The following is a 23,347-nucleotide window of genomic DNA, read 5'->3' on the forward strand; positions in this document are numbered from 1 at the left end:
ATTCAGCTGGTGGGGATGCAGCAGTGTTGGCTCAGGGCCTCTGTGCACCTGAGGCAAGGTGCCACACGCCACCCCTCTTGTGTGTGCTCTCTTTTCTGGCTCCCTCCCTTTTAAAGCAGGGGGCAGAAAGACATCTTAACACCTTGCTGGTGCTCCAATCAGTGTTCCGTCTAACAGAGATTCCCAGACAGTGTTCCCTCTAAGGTGTGAGCACACGCATGTGCTCACACATTTTTTGATGTCCGCTCAGTTAATTTTAGATCTTGCTCAGGTTTAATCAGGAAGATCCCACTCTGAATGCATGTGCGCACACACTGCCTTGATACTGAACAAAACTCATTCCGCACACCATGGAATTTTCTTTAGAGAGAACGCTGTTCCCAGAAGTTGACTACAACACCCATATGGGTGTGGGACTACAACACCCACAGCCCCTGGTGGCGCAGTGGTAAAACTGCCGCCCTGTAACCAGAAGGTTACAAGTTCGATCCTGACCAGGGGCTCAAGGTTGACTCAGCCTTCCATCCTTCCGAGGTCGGTAAAATGAGTACCCAGAATATTGGCGGCAATATGCTAAATCATTGTAAACCGCTTAGAGAGCTCCGGCTATAAAGCGGTATATAAATGTAAGTGCTATTGCTATTGCTATATTCCCCAAGAAAAAGCCATTACAGCTGGAGATTCTGGGAGTTGTAGTCAACAACTTCTGGGAATCCCTGTTAGAGGGAACACTGGCTCCAATAATCTGCTGCCTGAGGCGACTGTGTCACCCAGCCCCCATGGAAAGACCGCCCTGGTATGCAGAGAAAAGGGTAGTGGAGTAAAGACAGGAGTTGCCTCAGTTTTTGGAATCCCTGAATTCTTGGGAGTTCTTCTAGCCCAACCCCCTGCTCAGTGCAAGAAAATGCTACAGCAGCCCTGACTGGTAGCCGTCCAGCCTCTGTCTAAAACCCTCCACTGAAGGAGAATCCACCACTGCATGAGCCAGGCTGCTCCACTGTTAAACAGCTCTGACCGCTAGGAAATCCTTCCTAATGTCTAGCCTGAATCTGTTTTCTTGCCATTTCAAAACCAACTGATTCCAGTCTGTTACAAAAACACGTCTGTTACAGCTTTTCCAGGTCCTGAAGATGGCCAACATAGCTTCCCTAAACATAATCCGCTCCTTTAACTGTTCCTCGTAGGGCTTGGTTTCCAGACCCTTCAACATCTCTCTGTTGTCCTTCTTGGAACCTGTTCTTGTTTTCTCCATGTCCTTCTTAAAATGCAGTGTCAAGAACCGGGCGCCACATTCCAAGGGGCTCCCTGGAGTTCTAGAGGACAAAGTAAATGGGCAGCAAACTGCAAATCATCACACTTCAATTTAATATTTAAAATGATATATCTCATAATTTTAAAACACCAGTATGGTTTTTTAAATGATAAAAACTCATTAAATGCACTATCATAATTAGCTATGATTTGAAACTCAGTGAAATGAGAGATGGCTGTTAAAGTGAGTGACAGGTGGTCCTGCTTCAGGGAAGATAGTAAATCAAATTGAAACCCATGCCTCTCTTTGATCTGGAGCGTCCAGCTGAACCAGATGTTATATGAGAGCGGGTTTGGCTCTCTATAGGTCACACGTGGATGAGTGTGATGCTAAGCACTCATTGCATACATATAACATGAGCATGGCTTAATCCCTACTGGTTTCAAATAGAAGGAGTGGCATTAAATTGCAATTCCCAGAATGATTTTTTCACAGCATGCCTGCAACTGTCAAATAATAGCCTAGTAATTTAGAACTTTCAAATCTGAAGTCAAATAATAGCCTAGTAATTTAGAACTTTCAAATCTGAAGTTTAATCTGAAGTTTTCATCACCTATCAGCTAATACGAAGCACCGTATGAAATTCATCATGTACAAGTGTTATTTGTCTACAGGGAGCAGAGCACACAGGTGAAATTCTCATCATGTAATCATCTTCATGGGACCTGGTCATGTGAATCCCACCCTTAGGAACATCATGAGGAGCTGTAGGTCCACCATGGAAGGAAGTGGAGAAAGGAGGAAGGTATACATTGCACCTCTTAAATCAGGATCGGTGCAGTGTGTGACAATTTGACATTAATATTTTGCTGACATCTTTCAGGTGCCAATCCCTGCCTTTGGTGCAGATAGTGATGTTTTCCAGCTCCACATTAGGGCACTCTGAAAATGCAACAGATGTGTGACACAATGCAGACTGCATGAGTTCACTGGACAGTGACAGGCACTGTGAATTTGTTGCAGCGAAGTCCCCTTCTAAATTAGACCCTTTTGAATGTGGACAGGGAGGATCCAGAGGCAATGGCACATAATCTAGTCTGATTATGTGCCTAAGATCTCTTTTTATGTTTTTGAATTGAATAGTAGCTGCGTCCCTGTGGCTGTATCCCATGCCACACCCATAAAGAATGCACCCAGAAACCGTGGGAGGGGCCAATGTCATGGGGCTACAGAGAAGCGGCCAGGAATGTAGAGACAGGCTCTTAGTCTTCCACAACCAGTGCTCTCTCATTCCCGGGGTGACTTGGCATCAGCTAGCCTCTGATTCAGGTATGCACCAATGTATACCTTCAGAAAATGATGTGCCCCCAATTTGCAGCCACATAGTGGTGGAAAATTAAATTAAAATGTATGTAATTTGGGAGATTTAGTATCACAGATCTCCCACATCACATCTGTTTTGGCTCTTCAGCTGCATAGAACTAAATAAAAGCCCACTTAGAGGGAGTTCGCACGATCCCAATGAGGGTAGGACACGTGTCCTGCCCAAGTTGGGGAGCTACGGCGTGCTCCCGTTTTCTGCCCATGTGAGAGTAAAAAACATGGTAGGAGGCGCAGGCAGAGATCGTCTGCTAAGGAAATCCTGCTGTCGGAGAAATCCAAAGAACTGGTGATTTTAATATTTTCAAAGGACGAGCATCCATTGTTCCTTCACCCCAACATGCATTCTTGCAACTGGAGATCTTTTTGCACCAAAGCTAAGTTGGCAAAGACTGTTACAATCTGCAGACAGAGGGATTTCCCATCCTGAAGTGACCCCAAGAAAAGTTCTGGGGGACTCAATAGCTTGCTCACTACTTTGTGATATTCCAGTTGGTCCTAATAAAGGTATGCCTGAACAGAACTGACTCCCGATTAGTGAAGCTGCTGCTATGTTGACCGTATCACTGTTTGAATGGAGTGCCTGAGTTGAAATCATTGCTCTAGTGGGACCTCCTCCTTGCCCTGGAATCTCTACTTGAACTTTCTGGAGTCAGGGAAGTTTCTAGTCCACCACACGTAAGACTATATTTGAGGAGCAAGCCATGCATGCCAGACCAAATGCATCCTGCCAAGAACCATGCTTTCACCTTTGAGAGTTACTCAGAAGTGGGGGTGCGCAGGATGTAGGAAAGTAACTACAATATCCAAAGAGAACTCAATTTTCCGTTGTGTATCTAGACTTTGAGTACTCTGAGCTGTAAAACTGAGGCCCCAGGTTTCCTGATAGGGGCTTAAGCCAAGGAGGTTTTCAGAACAAAGATAAACCTCTAGACCTCTCAGGCAGCAGACCTTTGGTCTTATACACTGGGTAACATCCAGACTGGTTAGTCATTCAATGGGACTTAGTCATGACTTAGTCTGGATGCTGCCCACCATGTTTTTCATGATCATACTTGGCATTTGTATAGTGCTTTCATGTGTTCATATGTGTTAACTTGTTGCAGTACTTAAAACAACCCTGTAAAGTGGCATTGGTCCCATATTGCAGATGGCGGTGGGTCTGAGAGGGACCATCGAAAACCATCTTTCTTTCTTTCTTTCTTTCTTTCTTTCTTTCTTTCTTTCTTTCTTTCTTTCTTTCTTATTTAATATCCTGCCCAAACTTATGTCTCTGGGCGGCCTGTAAGTTCATAGCAGAGGTGGGATTCAAACTAGAGACATAAGTATTCATTGTTCAGTCTCTTACTCACTTCACTCCACCAGCTCCCAGCTGAGACAGGTGGACACAGCCTGCATCACAGCAACTTGCATCCCAAACAGCACTTCCAAGTCAATCTCAGGAATGGAACATTTCTTATACTGTGACAGCCATTTGCTAGATCAAGCAGTTTCTCTTTTCCCCTCCCTTCTATTGCTGAGTATGTTCTGTTCTTGGTTTTAATGCTAACCAGCAGGAGAAATTGATAAAAAAGCTGGGGCCATTGAATTTGCACCAAGGAGGTGAGAGAGCGCCAGCTGGAGAAGGGCCTGGGCTGTGCGATTGGTTTGTTCCTCCAGGCCACCTGCCTTGGCAGGATTACAGGTGTACATTGGGCTCTCTTTGTGCTTATTTGTGCACCTGGGGCTTTGTATTCCTCTCAGTGTGTGCCTCCGTGTGTGTGTGTGTGTGTGTGTGTGTGTGTGTGTGTGTGTGTGTGTAGCCAGTAAAGCAGGAGATAAACAACACATAAAGTTGTTTGGGGGGAATCTCTGTTTGGAATATGTGGATCCTAAAAGGACATGCAATCCAGCTACAGAGAGGTATAAAGTGAGTTAATTGGGGAATGTTAATTTCCAAATGGGGATTTGAAAAGAGAGATGGCGGGGGAATATCCTATTGGGAATAAGAGCAAGAGTCTTGTGACTCATGTTTAATTCTTCTGCCCCTCTCTTCCACCTTCAAATCACCCATGCCTTACCCTCTCAAACTGTAAGAATCCTCCATCTCCCACATCTAGGCACCAGAGTTGAATGATCTCAGCCGCGACTACTCACTCTGCTTCTGCCTTTCTCTACATCCCCACTTCTTCCCACTGCAAGCACCAAGCTCTGTGGATTACTGTGTCCTCCTCTATGCACAGTTAATGATTCACCTTGATGGCAATTAGCAGCCGAAATGAGGCATTAGCATGCCAGCCGATCCTGGCAGCCTGGGTGCAGCTGTCTGCCAGGGCTACCTTCCCTCTTTATTTATCCCCAGGACTCCTCCTAGAGCGGCTGCTGGACTCATTATTACTCCATTGAGAAAAGCACCTCATTCCTTTTGGATAGGCTAGTCTATGGAGAGATCTTTCCCTCCAGTCTGGTCAATGTGACTTTGGAGGAGGATTTGTTTCCTCCCATCACTCCTGAGGACAGCCCAGAGATGTTTTAAACATCTTATATAAGTGCTGGCACTATACTTGGGACAGACTCCTGGGCCATTGTGACAAATCAGAGAGTGATCACATTTCAAGACTCACAACCTAGGGCTGCGGGATTGTGTGTGTGATACAAACACTACAGATACTTTACAACTCAGAGGGACAATGACATGGGTAAGAGAGTGGAGTATGGGGGAATCCCATGCTTATTTTACAGCACCTCCACTCTGTAAGTGTCAAGTTGCACTCCAGGCCAGTGGGGTCTAAGGCATGGGGCCAGGGGTGTAGCCAACATTGTACGAATGGGTTCAAAGAGCCCGGGCCGCCAGTGAAAAAGGCAGCCGAAGCCCCATGGCTCGGGCTCCAGAGGAGCCCAAAGCGAACTCCCCCCTCCCACACCTGGGCTGCCGAGAGCCCGGGCGAACTCTCCACCAGTTATTTCAGGCAGCTCTGACTGCCCGATAGGACATTTCTCTCTGGAGGGAGAGAAAGGGGGAAATGTCCTATCAGGCAGCTGACGCTGACGGAAATGACGAGCTGAGAGCTCGTGCGGGCTTTCGGCAGCCCAGGCCACGCCCCCTTTGCACGTGATATCAAAAAATGTCCTATTGGGCAGCTGGTGCTGCCTGAAAAATCCCGCCCCCAAGAACGCCCACCCTTCTCCTCGGGACCCCAGCAGGAGGTAGAGCCACTACCTGATGGGAGAAGGGCAGGCTCCCTTCTAAGCCTCCAGACAAGGACAGGCTCTTCAGGGCTCTCTCGAGCTGGGCCCAGCAAGGCTTCGCCACTCTCCATGCAGTTCTCGGGGCACCGCCGCCACGGCCTCCTCCCAACAGACAGGGCCCGGTCACCATGGCAACGGGCCCCCCTCCCAGCAGGAATTGTTAGTAAATAAGTGCGCTGCTGTAGCCGGTGCCCTGAAAGCCGCCTTTTTCTCGCTCGGGAAGGGCCACTGTAGCTGCAACCCTTGCACGACTTTTCCTGGAGGCTTCCTGGCACGCTGAACACAGTGGGGTTTCCTTCTGAGTAAACATGTCTAGGATTGTGCTGCAACTGCAAGCCTGCTGCCTGTTTATCTGGGAGTCAGTAAACCCTCTGGGATTTACACGTGTTGTTGGCAAACATACATTCCCCCCCCCCCAGGTGAAGTTTTGGGCTTCAGTTTTGGGCTTTGTGGTGGGAAGGTGCTCCTTCTTGCTTGCTTGCTTGCTTCCCCTCTCCCTCCAGTTCTGTAACTGACTTGTGAGAATGTGCTTTCACAGTTCCTTTTAAACTTTGGGTTGCAGGCACCCAAAAGTGTTTGCCCGTCGGGAAACGGGGCCAGGACATATCCTCAGACACAGTGCTGCCTGTACTCAGCAGACTGCAATAATCTGCGAGGTTTACAGTTAGGCCTGTAAATCTGCCGCATTGATTTCTTCAGTCCTCCTTTTATCTATCTTGGGTGTGCCTCATAGCAAGTGAATGCATTTGTTCGGGCTCTGGGTAGCCCGAGCAGGAGAGGGGAGTTTGCTCTGGGCTCCTCCGGAGCCTGAGTCATGCTCATGGGCATATGTGGAGGGGGCTGCCGAGCAGGGCTGGGCCCATTCCACCGTTCAGCTGGCTCCGTGGCTGCATTTGAAAACACTGTGAGAGAGAAACAAGACCTAATGGAGCTGCCATTTATATGTTCCTATATAAAATGGAGTCAGCTTAAGTGGCACAGTGGGGAAATGCTTGACTAACAAGCAGAAGGTTGCCAGTTCAAATCTCCACTGGTATGTTTCCCAGACTATGGGAAACACCTATATTGGGCAGCAGCGATATAGGAAGATGCTGAAAGGCATCGTCTCATACTGCCGTGGGAGGAGGCAATGGTAAACCCCTCCTGTATTCTACCAAAGAAAACCATAAGGCTCTGCCAGGAGTCAAAACCGACTTGACGGCACACTTTACCTTTATATAAAATGGGGGCGGGGGTATCTAACAGAAAATGGGGCGCATGGGATGGGAAAGAACAGATGAGCCCTCCCTCTTGCTTTGCCTCCCCACAGTCCATTTTCCAGCTACATTTCTCTCCTCTTGGATGCAATGCTGGGTATGGACTGGGATGGGAGAAAATGGCTTGGAGCAATGGACTGAGGGGAGGTAAAGTATGGGAGGGAGAAAGATTCATTGGCTGACATGATGTGCAAGCCCTAGGGAGACAGGAGGGACTTGTGGTGCCACTACTGCGGATCCAGAAGTAGAGGCGCCACTGTAGAGAACTGCACTTGCACGACAAGCACAATCAGTTTTTTTCCATTCGTGACAATGGTAAGAAATACAGCAACACTTGCAGGGGCATAGCAAACTGGGTGGCAGCCCAGTGACAGGCTGCGGTGGTATTTATCCCCCCCCCCGCCACCACGTTTCTTTCCCCAGCACCAGCCACACCCCTCCCACTAGATCATCACACTGACACAGGGGGCGTGGCAGGGAATGTGCTTCAGCCCTCTCGTCCTCTCTTTAAATGTTTGCTTCATGGGCAGGATGTTTCCTCCATCCCCCCTTTTTTCTCTAGTCCACCCAGCAAGCGCTTGATAGGCTGGAGAGGGTGAGGGGACCACCGTGCATTTCTTTCCCTTGCCGGAACACCCTCTGCATTGGTGAGATGATGCGGGGGGAGAGGTGTGGCTGGCGTGTGTGAGTGTGCCGGGCCTTGAGCAAGATGGGGGCAAACATGCTGCAGGAAGTGCAGTGGGCGATGGGGATGGATGGATAATGAAATGGGGAGGGGGCACCATCGTCACCTGAACACTTGGAGTGCAATTGTGGTTCTCTACGGTGGTGCCACTACTTCTGGATCCACAGTAGCACCACTGCAAGTCCCTTCTATTTATTTTTTCTTATTTATTTATTTTTTATATTTTATATCCCACTCTTCCTCCAAGGAGCCCAGAGTGGGCCCAGAGAGGGTGTACTACATACTTATGTTTCTCCTCACAACAACCCTGTGAAGTAGGTTAGTCTGAGAGAGAAGTGACTGGCCCAGAGTCACCCAGCAAATCTCATGACTGAATGGGGATTAGAACTCGGGTCTCCCCGGTCCTAGTCCAGCACTCTAACCACTACACCATGCTGGCACAAGGTAGATACCAGCAACAGCCACTAGAGGGACCCTGACTGACATACTGCATGGTGTTCCATCTGCCTTGTAACAGGATGTACACACAGTTGTGCAACAGCGCTCTTGCTCAAGATGCAAGAACTGTTAGAATGCAGTTCTGGGATGGACGGCCATTGGAAATAATTGCCATCCATCACACAATGGAGTCTGTGCAATTCTTGCATCTTGCACAAGAGCGCTCTTGCACAACTGTGCGTACATCCTGTTATAAGGAAGATAGGACATTGTGCAGTGAGTCTGCCAGGGTCTCTCCAGTGGCTGCTGCTGGTGTCTACCTTGCGTTTCTTGTCAGATGGTGAGCCCCTTTGGGGCAGGATTCAGTCAGTCTTATTCCTTTTTCTATGCAAGCCACTTTGAGAACTTCTTTGTTGAAAGACAGAATATAAATATTAACAACAACAACAACAACAACACCACCACAAACTAGGGTACATTATGGAAATTGGCTTAATTTGCACCAGAATTTAGTGTCTCTTGGCATAAGATTCAGGTTACCTTGGCAAACAGTACACAGAGCTGTGCTTATGGCGTCTACCCCTAGCTTCTGTCTCTGTGCAAACATAAAGGAGGTGCCATCCCAAGAGGGGAGGAAGAACATGGTCCCTTTCTCTTTATCATGCATTAATGATACCATCAAGGGTAGCCATGGGAACACCAATCCAGGGCTTACCTCCTGGGATGTAAATATAAATGAAGCTGATTATCAGGGAAAACTCAATGAAATAGTCCTCTCTCTCTCTTCCTGGTTATGTTGTAAAGAGGTGCTGTAAAGGCAAGGGTAAAAGGACACACTGTGAGAGGAGACAGGAGGGGGGAAATGGAAGCCTATGGAGATATTATGGATCTCAAGGGCACAAGGTCTGTCCCAGCAGCTGGGGCTATGAGGACTGCTTCAAATTATTGGAGCCCATTAGCCTCTTACTGTTCAGCCAGCCCTTTTGGTACCTCTCAATAATCTGTGCTTGGCTACAGAAGCCTAATGGTGATTAATGGGGGAGAGACGGAGGGGTCGCTCCAGGAATTATTAAAAGGCCTGATAAATAGTGTCTGTGCCCCAGCGCTAATGGCTGCTATTTGATGAAGGGCTGTGTTTTCACTGCTTTGCTGAGCCCAGAGGCAAGAAACTGATCTGAGCGATACACAGGGAAAGAACTCAACACTGAAGAGTCAGAGGCTCACAGTGTTGTGCCACAAAGCCACACATTCAAGCCGCCAAGTGGATGTTGGCTCCTCTTAACCACTCTTTTAAAAAGATCCACAGGGCTTTCAGTTCTGCACATCCCTGCGGCCGAACTGCAAGCATTACTGGTCCAATTAAGGTTAAGAGCATCTCTCCAGATTTTAAGGTCTCACTTCCTGGCATTTCAAAGATTTACTAACTTTATGACAGCAGACCTAAAGCATTCCTTGTAGCAGATCACACAATGCTGGCTCTCTCCCAGTCTCTGGTGGTCGACATGTAAATTGCAATCCCTTTTGGGGTTTGAGAATGTGGACAAGACATTTCACACAGTGCTGGCTCCACATGTTGGGAAATCCTTGAATAAGGTGCTTCAGTGGACTCCTCTTCCCCCACCTCTGGCCACTTGCTCTCCCTTTCCCTTGGATCCAAGCCCCACCATTGCCCAGAGAGAAAGAGTAAGTGAGTGAGTAGCCAGCGGTAAGAGCTGTTCCTTCTCTTCACTCCCATTCCTTGCTTGCTTATGGTCTCCCTCTGGATCAGAAAGCTTGGATGGGTGGCAGTGGCACAGAGAAACAGCAGGACCAGGGGAGTCTGATGGTCAGGGGTGGCTAGGCCTACAGCAGAGAGAGGGAGTGCTCCCCACCCTTGGGGGTGGGAAACAGGGCAGTTGCCTTGGGCCTCATGTCACCCTAGGCCACATGCCAGCAGTGTGTAGACCAGGCTTGCTCAGCTTAGGGCCCCCCAGCTGTTTTTGGACTACAACTCCCATGATCCCCAGCCATAGTAGCCAATAGCCAGGGAATATGGGAGTTGTAGGCCAACATCTGCAGGAGGGCCGAAGCTAAGCAGCCCTGGAGTAGATCCTCCTTGGAGGTGTGGAGACCTGCTGCCATTCCTGCAGCATGCCCCCCCCCTGTAGCTTCCTCCTTCCCTCCAAGGGGTGTAGCAAGGTTGATGGTGGCTCCTTCCCGCCTGCTATCGCTTGCCTGCCTGCCTGCCTTTGCTGGGCAGCAACTCCTCACTGTCCCAGGACAGTTCCACACTGGCAGGGCAAATGGCGAGGAGAGGAGTGAGTGGCAAATACAAGGGTGTGTATGTGTGTGTGTGCATGCAAACCTTGGGCTGCTGCCTTGGCCCACTGGGGCCCCACATCCATCCTCTGTTTTTTCTGGGCCCTGCACCCAGCTAGGGATGGCCCTGCCAATATCAAATCATAAGAGTTGTCCCAGGACTCTACTACTGTAGACATTAGGCCAGCGATAGATGGCCTCCCCCACATAACTTCAATGCTTATTTGTTCCATAGACCTTTCCATAGCAAAATGTAGATTAAAAATAAAAATTACAATATACAGTAAGACTCCAGGGTAAATCTTAAACAACAACATCTATAAGAATAAACATTCCCTGGCCGACATGCTGCATTGCAGAATGCTGGCATTAGGGACCTGCTGAGGCTGGTAGGCAATGTGAAAGGCAACCCTGGTGGTGTTGCAAAGGCAGGAACTTGCACAATGACCTAAAACAGTACACAGTCAACAGTACACCACTTTCAATGGAAGTAGTGCTGCAGATGTGCCCATGGGCTGTTATAGATCATTGCGCAACTCCCCACCTCTGCAACACCGCCAAGCCTGCCTTTTACATTGGGCAGCAGACCTGACAAGCCCCTGATGCCAGCCCCTGTCTTAAAAGTTATTAATAAATCCATTAGCTGTTAATTCATTGGGATTTTACTTAAATAGAAGCAGCAAAATATTTAGCAGTATTTCTGGTCATTTGCTTTGTCCAGACCAGCCAATAAGTATGAGACACAAATCTCTGTTATCCTGCCAGGGAACGAGATCGACTATTGAGTTATTGAATGTTTCCTTGTTATAATTGATGAAAACTGCATCCTAATGAAACATGTTCCACTGTTTCACCACGTCCCGACTCACAAGGATACCATCTTAGATCAAGAGGGATATTCTTAAAACAACCCTCTGTAACTGCCGTAGGAAAACACTTAAAATGAGCCACCGTATAGGCTTTCCTATAGCTAATTACAGTTAAAATATAGATATAGTTTGCTACAAAATAATCTGTATGTGGCCTTATATACCACTTTAATGGCCAACAAGCATGGTTACCTCTAACAGTGTTTCCTGAAAGTCAATGTCCATTATTTTGCTTTTATTTCTCTATTAACCTCTGTACTGTATAGTCGTATCTCCTCAGACAATCCAATCAAGTTGGTTTTTACTAGGAGCTGGTATAAGTACCTGTCAACATCAGCAGTGGATAAATTGTAGAAACTGGAGACAAGGTATAAACCAATCCAATAATTCAATTGATATATTCAACCTAAGGCATCAACTGAAGAGATCTCAACTTCTAATCGTAACACAGCACTTGTGTAACACATCTGGGTAAACTCACAATCCTTATCAAAAGTTTCAGCCAGCATCTTTCCATATCTTGATTCATTCCCATTAACCAGAGTTCAATACCACATAACAGTTATAATAGTTTGGCTTTGTATTTTGATAGCATTGAGGATACATAACTTCCCCCTTTTGTACAGAAAAAGAGAGCCATGGCTGCTGATATAATGGATAGGCATGACAAAATCCATGCAGATAGAAAAGCAGCAGATCAGGAAGAAGGCTGGGCTTGAAGACTTCTCCCTCATATACCCCGCCCCACCAAGGCCAAGATCTTTTTAAAGCAAGAAAACATTCATACATGGGGTCCTTTGCCTAAATCTTGAAATAGAACTATACTACTAGGGCAGCTCAGTCGGGGCTTGGCTGCCCAGGAGAACAGCCGGCACCTTCGAGGCTTCTGGCGGCACCTTGGTGGCAAACCTGCCTAGGGGGCCCACAGGTTAGCCGAGGCTGAGGGTGAAAGCGCACCCTCACCCTGGGCTAACTGCTCATGTGTTAGCATCAGCTGCTCCCAGCCGGAGTGAGCTCCCAGCAATCGCTGGGGGGGTGGGGGGGTACCACAGTGCACCACTTGTGCAGTGCACTGTGAGATTTCTGGGGGCCAGGACGACACATCTCGCCCCCCCCCAACACCTCCATGCTGCCCATGGCAGCCACGGACTGTCTGGGTGTGTGATTAGTGCACCCAGCAACTCCCGGAGGATCGTTTGCGGGGAAGGTGAGCTTCTGCTGCCTTCCCTGCCTCCAAGCCCTCTCACTGGATTGTGAGAAAGGGCTCTACATGAAATTTCTGACCAGCTTCAGGATTTCAGGGCATGCAGTTTCTTTCACTATGTAGATCTGTTGAGAACCTTTGGTCTCAAAGGTACTAAATTTCTCTTTGGAAAGAAACTCCAAGTTCAACAAATGGAAAGCTCCAAATCTGCCACCATAATTAAATTATGCAAATCCAGTTCTTGGTGCATAAGTGGATGCCTTCTTATTTGTTTCTGTTGCAAAACTTGGTTGCTTCCCTCCCGCCCCCATATGTGGAATATTTTACAGACTACAACATGATTCTGAGGAAGGGATACATGAAAGGTTGGGGGACTAGCTCAGTAAAGGTAAGCAAATTTATGTGTCTGGCCACAACCCACAACAGCAATATAAAACGTCAATTCAAAACAGATTTGAAAACAGTAATGGAATAGGTTCATCATACATAGATTTGTTTAGACCACAGATCATGACAAAACACATGATTTGATAAACAGGATATAGGATGTTGAAATTTATGCAGTTGCTGATCTTCAAAACAACCTACCAGAAAAAACAGAAAAAAACAGAAAAAACAACATTTGACACACTTTGCTGTGAAAGCATATAAACCCACCTCTTGATATTCATCTATTGCTGCATAAAAGTAGGAGAAAAAGACTAGGGGCTCTGTGGAGGGACCCAACAACTAACACAACTAAGTGCTCCTCTCCACCCATTTGTGACATATAAAGGCTCTCCATGTGAGCAGTGTGGAAAGCCTAAGAGGCTTCTGTGGGGAGCGCGGGCTTGACCCGCTCTCCCTACAGACAAGCAAGCAACTCGCCCTGGGTGGTTGGATTGGCCGCCCACACGATTACTGGCTCTGTCATGGAGCTGGTTGGGGTGGCAGGGATTGAGGGCTGCTCGACCCACGGAAGTCCCAGAATGACCCTTGCTAGTGCGCGGGGCATTCTTTTGAGCCCCCTGAGCAGGGAGGCTTGTTGTAGCCTCCCAGTTGGGAGTCTCCTCATGAGTCATAGGAACATAGGAAACTGCCATATACTGAGTCAGACCATTGGTCTATCTAGCTCAGTATCGTCTTCATAGACTGGCAGCGGCTTCTTCAAGGTTGCAGGCAAGAATCTCTCTCAGCCCTATTTTGGAGAAGCCAGGGAGGGAACCTGGAACCTAGATGCTCTTCCCAGAGTGGCTTCATCCCCTGAGGGGAATATCTGACAGTGCTCACACTTCTAGTCTCCCATTCATATGCAGCCAGGGTGGACCCTGCTTAGCTAAGGGGACAAGTCATGCTTGCTACCACAAGACCAGCTCTCCTGCAGTGCGTAGCCATGCCAGCACACAATCAAAACAATGGGGGTAGTACAGCAAGTGTTCTGCTCACCTCGTTCAAGGGTGGGGGGAATTAAGCAGGCTTGCCAGTATGAGCCACGCATCTCCCGCTGGTTCACACATGCAGTGGGAACCGGGCTGGCTCCCTTAGCCTGCTTCCCACTGCGTGTGTGAATAGCCTCATAGTCTGAATGCCACTGTGACAAAACATCTCAATTTACCCAGCCTCCTACTCTGTTTTTGAGCCTGTAGCAGGTAATACAGGGATGTTTTCAAACTCTTCTCCACTATCGTAAGAGCTAAGAAATTGCCGGTGTCAAACTGAAATCTGAGATCCCCAGGTTCGTGTGTATGCCACATCCTGTGCAAGTTTGGTGACTTCTGCACTACAGGATGCACTCACAATGCATATACATTTCTACACCACCTTATATAGTGCATTTAGTATTAGCAGCAATAGCCTTATCCCAAGGAAGCTCTTCTCATGATCAGTGAGAAGAGCTTCTTCTGGGTCTGCGGGGAGAGCGGGCGTAGCCTGTTCTCTTTTCAGATGATCAAAAGGCAGCCCTGGGTGGCTGGATCAGCTGCCCACATGACTGTTGGCTCTGGGGATCGGGGGCCAAGTGGCCCCCGGAAGTTCCAGGATGCCCTGCGCGAGTGCATAGGGCATCCTGGAGAGACCCCTGAGGTCTACTCGTGTGCTGCTGTGCACCGCGGCAACACGAGCAAAAAAAAAAAAAAAAAAGAGGTTAAAAGAGCGCTCGCTCCGTTGACCTCATTTAAAGGGAGGGGGGAATTAGGTGGGTTAGCTGTCTTGGGAGCACTGGGCTCGCCTGTGAGCCTGGTGGTTCCCACGATCCCTGGAAAGTGGGCTAAGCTCCCTTAGCCCACTTTCCAGGGATCGTGGGAATAGCCTCAAGATGTAATGTGACACAGATAATATTTGATTTCCAAAATCCAATGAATTGAGTAATCTACAGGTAGTCTTTTGCATGAGGACAAGTGAGAGGAACTCACAGGCATCTGGAATACAACTCAAGTCTATAATTGGTTAGGTGAAATGGCAGCAGGTTTCTTACAGCAGTGAGAAAGGGCTGCAGGGTTTGCAGGGAGGAAGCCCTGAAGAGCTTACCTCCCTGCAGATGATCCGTTGGCTTCCCTTGGGTGGGCAGATCACCTGCCTAGACAAGCACCAGCTCCGAGGGTCGGGGTGCCGGGATGCACCGCCTCGTGTTGCCCTGTCCCATGGACCTCCAATAACAAGTGCGCGGTGCATTATGGGGATCCCCCCTCCCCTCCCTGAGTCTGTCAGCTGCTGCAGCAAGCAGCCATGGCTGACACATGATCAGATAAACAGGGTTAGGCGAGTGCTCACTCTCCTAACCCCATTTAAAAGGGTGGCTCCATAAGCAGGTTTGCCACCATGGTGCCGCTGGGATTGGGCCCAATTCCAGCGATTCACATGTGCATGCAAAACCTTAGCCCGGTTTTGCACATGCATGTGAATAGCCTAAAAAAAAAAGGGAGAGTGCTTTAATTGTGCTTTGATGTTACCTTTAACCTATTATTAACAGGGCTTAAAGCAAGAAATGAACTGGAAGTGATCCTTTTAAGCCCTGAGCAGTCATGGAGGCGGTGGTGGGGGCAGCGGGGCTTTATTCAGTACAGGAGAATGGCGTGAGAGTCTGAGAGAGAACTGAGGTTGCCAAGTGTCTTCAGTCCTGGGCTAGGCTGACAACTGGTGGCCTTTGTTTTCATGAGTGGACAAGGTGGCAAAGTCGGATGCAAATGCAAACATGTTTTGTTATCCCAGCCTCATACAACAGCATCCTGCTAACTAGCCTGGCTCTGCTGAAGTCCTGCTCAGAGCCATTTTGGACCACTGTGCTGGCAAGCTCCAGCCCAGGTGCACCTGGCTTTGCCACCTAATCTCTAGCCTGCCTGCCCTCGAGCATTACTGCTTGATTGACTGATCAGTGTGGCTCAACAAGCTGCTCTTATCCCTTCCCAGCTTTTGCAGATCATCTTTATTTCCTTGTGCCAATGAAGTGCCATCCTAATCCAGGCAAGCCGAGCAAACCCAGCTGGCTTTGTCCATCTTGTTGGCAGCACCCGCCCCCACCCAGCTTACAATGTATGTGGCTGCATTAGCCTCTGCATCTCCAATGGGCCACAAAATCCCATCAGATGCTGCGCAAGAGGGACAGTGAAGACACTCCCACTTCTTTGGCCCTGTCATGGGCTGAGTCCACACCTGAAGCAAAGGAGGGCGGGATTGAGATGGTAGAATGGACTGCACTATTTCAGGCTACAGGGGGTGGGTCACAATTTTTAATGCTTCCCTGCATGAGAAACTGCCTCCAAGTAGAAAACTAGCATTGCAGGATGAGGGTTGGTCTAAAACCCTTCTCCCTGACGTACTAATTTTCTGCCCACAAGGAGTTTTTCACAGTGGGTAGCATTCATAAATGGCATCCCTCATCTGCAGCGTGATGTAGTATAGTACATAATACCACCTCAGGATCCTTCAGTCTAATTCTACTGCATATGTAGATCTGGCCAGATCACCATGAAACTGCAACCAATTCCTGGTTCCTGGTACACAGAACCAGAAATGCAGTTGTGGTCTCCACATATTACAGTTGGTACATATAAAATATTTTGCATGTTTCTGTGGAAAATATAACAGGAACATACCGTATGAGCATGCCCTATACGGAGCTAGATCATGGGCCTATCTAGCTCAGTACTGTCTACACTGACTAGCGACAGCTCTCATTGGTCCTAGGCAGCAGTCTCTCCAGACCTTACCTCAAGATGCCAAGGATATCAATGAGCTACAGGCTCCTCCCTGTCTGTGCAGCAGCCTTACATTCCAAATCTGGGGCATTAAGTGTTCATCAAAACAATGCACAAACCAGTGTCATGTCTTTGAGAAACTGGAGGTCAATCAGACTGGGAATGGTTTGTTACCAAATTCTCACTATCATAATACCACCCAGATTATGCAGATGAGGTTGGGCATTCTCTTGTTCTGGGCTGAGGCAGGGTTGCTATGAGTGCAGCAGACCATGGAACGCTCCCAGGGCACAGGCCAGGGCCCAGCAGAGTAACAGGTGATGGTTAAGGCAGTATAGGACAATGTTGCTCCAGCAAAGTCTAGTAGCAGATTGCTTGTCCTTGGGAGTTGCTGCCTAGGCAGGATGAATTGGTCCCATCCCTTTCCTTGGGAAAGCTCTGTTCCTTCAAGGGGTCCTGCCCAATTCCTTAAGCACTGTCTCCATTGATGCTGGAAGGCCTCTCCCACAATTGGCAGGTTCTCAGGGAACTCTTCTGAGTTGGAGGATAAAGGCAGGACTGTGTCATCAGGTTCAGTAGTGGGTGCTAGCTTGGTCCCCCTGGTTCTCCTGGTGTAGGGAGTCCCAGTATCAACGGGTCATCCAGGGTCTGGATCCTATTGTTTCCAGCCCTGAACTCTTCACCTTGTCCCCCAAATGCAGGGTCCTGGATCTGGGGTCCTGACAGGCATTCCCCAATTTCTACTGAAATACTCAAATGCCACCACCAAGAACAACAAATTTCAATTTCTCCCAAAGCATCTGCACTAGTGACACAAATACAGCCAGTCAACAACTTTTGGATTTCATGGCACACAAACATTGACTGCTCTTGTCCCTAGTCCCATAGCTGAAGCATGTTATGTGGAAAGAAAATTCAGAAGAACAGGAGTGGAAGATTCTTGGTCAGCAGTCAAGGACCTGGCTCGAAACCGGTCCCCAGAGAGTGCAAGAAAGCTAAACTTATCTGAAGACACTTGCAGGTGGAGGCAGGCAGGCTGCCAAGTTTCCCTGTTAGCTGAGAGAGACAGATCTGCTGTGACAGCAAGTCAGAACACAAAGCTTCCCTAGCCTGATCCAAGACCCACCAATCTGGGACATGAGTCTCATTTGCTTTTCTGGCATCAGATGAAGAGAAAAGAATAATAGCCCCAATGAACAACCCAAAAGTAAGGCCTCTCTCTTCCTCATTAAGGTAGCCTTGGGGTAAGACACAGTCTAGCCAAAGTTCAGAGTTATATTCCCATTGCAGATAGAAGCCAAAGCCCATCTGCCTGGTGCTTCATGGAAGGTGATTAGTGGGCATTAAAGCCTAGCTGGTCAAAGTAATAAATGTGCCCATTCAAAACTGTGTGAAGGAACAGGGAGGGGTTCCTGCTTTTGATTCTTCCACACATATTGCTTAGAATATTAGGTTCCTCTATTCTCTCTGCAGGGGAAGCAAATTTGCTTCATCTGTTTTAATGAGAGTATGATTACATCTGGGTCTGTTCATTGAGTGATTGGATTTAGGGACAGAAGATAAATGCACCAATGCTATTTCCAATGGAACTGGACATTCCCCAGTGTCTCCATCAAATCTCCAGATAACCAGTATACAGATCTATCTCACTTTGACATCTGAGTCCAGGGGGTTGGTGAAGGTTCTGAACTGAGCTTTGGACGCCATTATGGGCTGGATGTGAACTAACAAGCTAAGGCTTAATCCTGACAAGAAGGAGGTGATGTTAGTCAGCAGGCAAGCTGATAGATGACTGGGTTAGCATTCTGTACTGGATGGGGGTTGCACTCCCTTTGAAAGAACAGGTTTGCAATTTGAGAGTTCTCATGGACCTGGCAATCCTCCTGGATGTTGAGGTCAGAAAAGTGACCCTCAGAAAAGTGTATGAGCAAGAGTCAGGAAGGGAAGCAACTGGGTAACTTTACTCCACGAGGTGATTCTCACCATCGCCCAAAAGTGGGCTAAGGAAGCCTAGCCCGCTTTGGGGCGAGCGTGTGCTGCAATGGGAGCCTTGCGGCTCCCGGCAGCTAACTGCCCTAAATACCCCTCCCTTAAGACGAGGTTAACGGAGCGAGGAGGAAAGCAAAAGTGGTGGTAGGGAGAGCATCTTGCCAGTCCTTCCGCAGCTTTAGGTGCAGCAGTAACTGCCAGTCTCAACAAAAATGCAAGCCTGAGCTGTCACCATTACCTCTTCCTCCTCTAGCCCATGCACTAGCAGCTATCTAGTTGAGCCTCCCCTCCAGCACGAAGCATCATAAAGTTGAAACACAGTTGAAAAGTTGAAAGAAGCTGGCAAATCACCAACACTGTAAGTGCCATTAGTCATAAAGTTGAAAACTGCCACTGTCTATTTATTTACCTATTTCTAAATCTGTATCTATAACGATGACAGGAATGGAGAGTTATAGGGAGCTCTCTCTCTCTCTCTCTCTCTCTCTCTCTCTCTCTCTCTCTCTCTCTCTCTCTCTCCTCCAGATAGATACGTAGATAGATAGATCAGTGCAGGTAAATAGCTTTTGGAAAGGAAACCAGGCTATAGATAACCTCCCATAGAACCTAGCATGAGTGCTTAAGACCTCTCTATGGTAGTATGTGCACTCTCTGCTCCCCAAGAGTTTTCAGGGACGTGGAAAGGATCAGCCACAAGACACGAACAGACCTGCTGGCTTCAGATTAAGCTTTGGGTTCTAAGGAGCTCTTGGGGGCATTCTACGTGTTTTTAAAGCTTTTTGGAGCATTTTAAGTTTCCAACAGCATCAGTGAAAGGTATTTAAGCAATTGCTTTCAGTACACACTATTTGGATTTTGTTGGGTGTTACCAGAAAGGATTTACTCCTTCCTCCAGTTAGAATGAGGGCCAAGAAAGCCCTTTCACTGCCAGCAGCTGAATGCAGTGGGGAGAAAGGTTTCCACAGTTTTACAGGTCAGACTGAGGGAATTATGGATAGTGAAGTCTACACAGAAGGATGTAGTGCAAACCTCCATATGGTATGACATTTCTTTTTGTGATACTATTCCAACAATCCCACTCTAGTGGGAAAGTATTGAACAGAGCGCATGGGAAGCTATCACAAAAACATGTCCCTAGCTAGCAGAGGAAGTTACAGAAAGAAACACGGATTGACATTGCAGCTGGGTAAACACATGCTAGAAATTAGGCACACACTGCTATAACAATGGGCTGATGCACATGCATACTGTAAGGAGCCATCACAGATCTAACACCGCAGATAGTCCTTTTATATCACCAAATGTCACCCAACCATAACGTTTTCCAATAATTAACTGTGCACATTCAGCCACCACCACAAAATGATTAAAAATATCAAATGATGTACATGCATGTGTAAAATTGCCCTAATGGCAATTAACTGTTAGAAACACCATCTGGGGGTGGGATGAAGTCTCCATGAATTACGGGCTTCAAAAGCCAGACTAGACCACTTTCTAAAACATTTGATACTTCATCAACTTGAGAACAGCTTGGAAGTGCAACTGCCAGACAAGTCCAATAGGAAGGAAGCCTGAAATGAAATAAGGACCTTGGTACCAACAGAAATGTCAGGAGAGCCATAGGCCACTGGTGGTGCACGTGCTCTGGAAGAGTATTTAGAAAACTAAATCTAAATTGATCTAGAAATCTAGTTCAATCCTTTGCATTTGGCATTAACTGATGATCTAGCAAGTTGCTGCCTGTCATGGTCATTAGTCTGGGCAAACTATTTGTCCGAATCAGTATAAGGCATCCCATTAAAACTTCAAATAAGGGGGTTACTCTGGCAATTTTATTAGCAAGGCATCAAGTGGATTTCTTCATAGGAGAGTTATAAATTTCGGTGTAACCCCAGAGCCCAGGTGGGACATGGCAAGCTAGATTTGTCCTTGGCAGACTCCCTTGAAACCTGATTTGTTTTTCAGATTGCTGGTTCCTAGAAGTAGCTCCCTGCTTCTATTTGATAGACTCAAATGGTTCTGACAAGGTGAGAGGAAAGAACAGGTTACATTACAAAGCAATCCATGGAGGCTTTTGGAGAGATCCCAACAGAATAATCAAAGCCCCTCTCCCAGCAGTAGTTCTTAGAAGAGGGAAAAAATTACCCTTGAATAATGGACATCACAAAAAACCACTTTCAGGACTCTGCTGTGTGATGCTGCTGAAATGTACATCGTGCCTTGCCTTGGAATATGTCTGCTTTATTTGGGGTTCTTCTGAACACAGCATGCCTGGAAGGATTTGCAGATCAGAAGATCTAAATGGAGTCTAATAGTCGGACCCCACAATTGGCTTCTAGTGACTGCCCACAGCATGGCTCACAAATATGTCTGGAGTTGTGTAGCAGCTCTTTAAAAGAATGTCCTTTATCAAGAAGAATAAAAAATCAATGCAGACGACATCCTTTGAAGAGGTAATGTTTCTGAATTGTTGCCTGGTTCATCAGGCTCAGGAAGATATCTGCAGATGCAATTGCTTTATCATCCATAAGAAAATGGAGAGCCAACCAGGAGTCAAGAGATGATAAATGTATCCCCCACCAACTGCCCTATGGTTCAGTCTGAGTTATCATCTCATCAGATCTGCTGAATTGCAGTTTAGAAAGAGAAGCTACAAGTCAATGAGAATACTGAATAGTGCTGTCCAGGGTGCTGAATGAAGTGATTGGTGTTTTTGAAAGCATGGACTCCTGAACATAAACTCCTGAACACTCTTTATAAAAAAGCCTCTTGTAAATATGAATAATCCATAGGGTATCTGAATTCACACACATTAATTCACTCCCTCTCTTTCTCTGGGAATCTCTCTTGCAGCAGATGTAAACCCCACAAAGAGAATGTTTTGCTGCAGTGGAATAATCTGTTTGCTAGTTGAGAGGATCTATAGTACATAGTAGAAAACACAGGAGGTTTATGTTCTCATGGCTTATAGGAGGCATTCGCTCATAGCAAAATGGGAGGGATATACTAGGTCTTTTTAAAAACCCCACAAAAAACCTGTGGTGAGACTGCTTCAGGGTTTAAAAACATCCCCACCACCACCACTCCCAAGACAGACAGCTTGGAATGAAATTGCATTTATGCGACTCCTAAGTTGGGGTGTGCTGTACTTGTGTATAAGAACCCCAAAGATAATAATCAAAGTTAATCAAAACACTTGGGGTGGGGGTGGGGCCCTGCTAGGCTAAGTGCTGATGGACAAAAGAGAAATATGTGCTGCTTTCAGTCCTATCCTCTTCAGAAAGGATATTGAAAAACTGGAAAGGTCTCAGAGCAAAGTGATGAAAAAGATTAAAGGCCCAAAGAAAGTATCATATAAAGAGGAGCTGAAAAATAAAGAGATTGCTTCCCTTGAAGAGGAAATAAATAAGATGGGCTATGATACAAGTCAAGAAACTAATGAATGGCACAGAGGAGGCAGGCAAAGAACTATTGTTGTCATGATCTCATAATACATCAACAAAGGAATGAATAAGGATAGAAGCTGCCAGTTCTAGCCAGGTAAAAGGAAATGTTATTTGAGAGTTATGTGCCTTTGGCTACTGGAACTCGTGTTATGTGCCTTTGGCTCAAAGGTGTATCTAGGGAAAATAGTGCCTAGGGCAAGCACTGAAATTGCGCCCCCTGCCCAAACATCTGACACCCATCTTTCAGATAACTTTACCATAATATCAACTGAAAAATATAAGTCAAGCTTGTTAATCTTTTAATATTTCAAAAACTATTTAGCAGTGGATGTAGCTAGACCCAAAAATGCTGGAAAACTACAAATTTCAGTATGCTGGGGCTCATGAAATACCCAAATACTATGTGGAAGTGTACTTGGAAAACTAAACAGAAGTGCCTGTCTAATTCTCTACTATGCATTGTAGCATCAGTATTACATAAGTTTTAAAAATAAATGGAGAATTGGACTTTTCCCAGATACTCTGAAAATAATTAAAGGATATGCAGAGTAAACTGTGAGACTGCTTGGAATATATTCTAGTATTTCAGAAAGACAGTTAAAATGAGAGAAAGAGAGCAAGAAACTCCCAGTGGGCCTTAATACTAAGGATTTCACACGGATTCAAAGACAAACTCACCACTGATAGCCATATTATTAAGACATCTCATTTAACTCACTTATCACAATAAGCAAAGTAAGAGCAAATGAATACAATCGTAGCTCATAAGCTTCAGCTCATTATTCACAAGCCCTGATTCTCCGTACATAGTGCCAAACTGAATATGTGTACAGTAATTTATATTATATTAAATTAAAAAAAAAATACCTTTAGCCCCTTTGGGGGCTTCCTAAAGGCTGTGAGGTGGTCTGCAAAGGTTCCCCCTCCCCTCGCTGGCCTCTAGGGCTTTGCAGGGACCATTTGAGCATGTGTGGTGGCCATTTTTTATTTTATATATATATATATATATATATATATATATATATATATATATATATATATATATATATATATATATCTCCACTGAAAACAAAATGGCTGCCGTGCATGCTCAAATGGCCTCTGCGAGGCTTGGCGTGGCCTAGGGC

At 46.8% G+C, this 23,347-nt stretch overlaps 1 protein-coding gene and 1 long non-coding RNA gene across 2 annotated transcripts in view; one reads left to right on the plus strand and one right to left on the minus strand.

Moving 5' to 3' along the window:
- LOC128344375 (uncharacterized) overlaps positions 1 to 22,730 on the plus strand; it is a 52,797-nt gene extending 30,067 nt beyond the window's left edge. The window contains exons 2-4 of the long non-coding RNA XR_008315821.1: positions 17,484 to 17,989; positions 19,025 to 19,129; positions 20,740 to 22,730. This is a non-coding gene — a long non-coding RNA (uncharacterized LOC128344375). The remainder of the gene's footprint in view (positions 1 to 17,483; positions 17,990 to 19,024; positions 19,130 to 20,739) is intronic.
- Positions 1 to 23,347, minus strand: part of CPLX2 (complexin 2) — a 197,898-nt gene that overhangs the window by 63,270 nt on the left and 111,281 nt on the right. The gene's annotated exons all lie outside the window — the stretch shown is intronic.

Source organism: Hemicordylus capensis, chromosome 2, assembly GCF_027244095.1.
Source record: "Hemicordylus capensis ecotype Gifberg chromosome 2, rHemCap1.1.pri, whole genome shotgun sequence".
NCBI lineage: Eukaryota > Metazoa > Chordata > Lepidosauria > Squamata > Cordylidae > Hemicordylus > Hemicordylus capensis.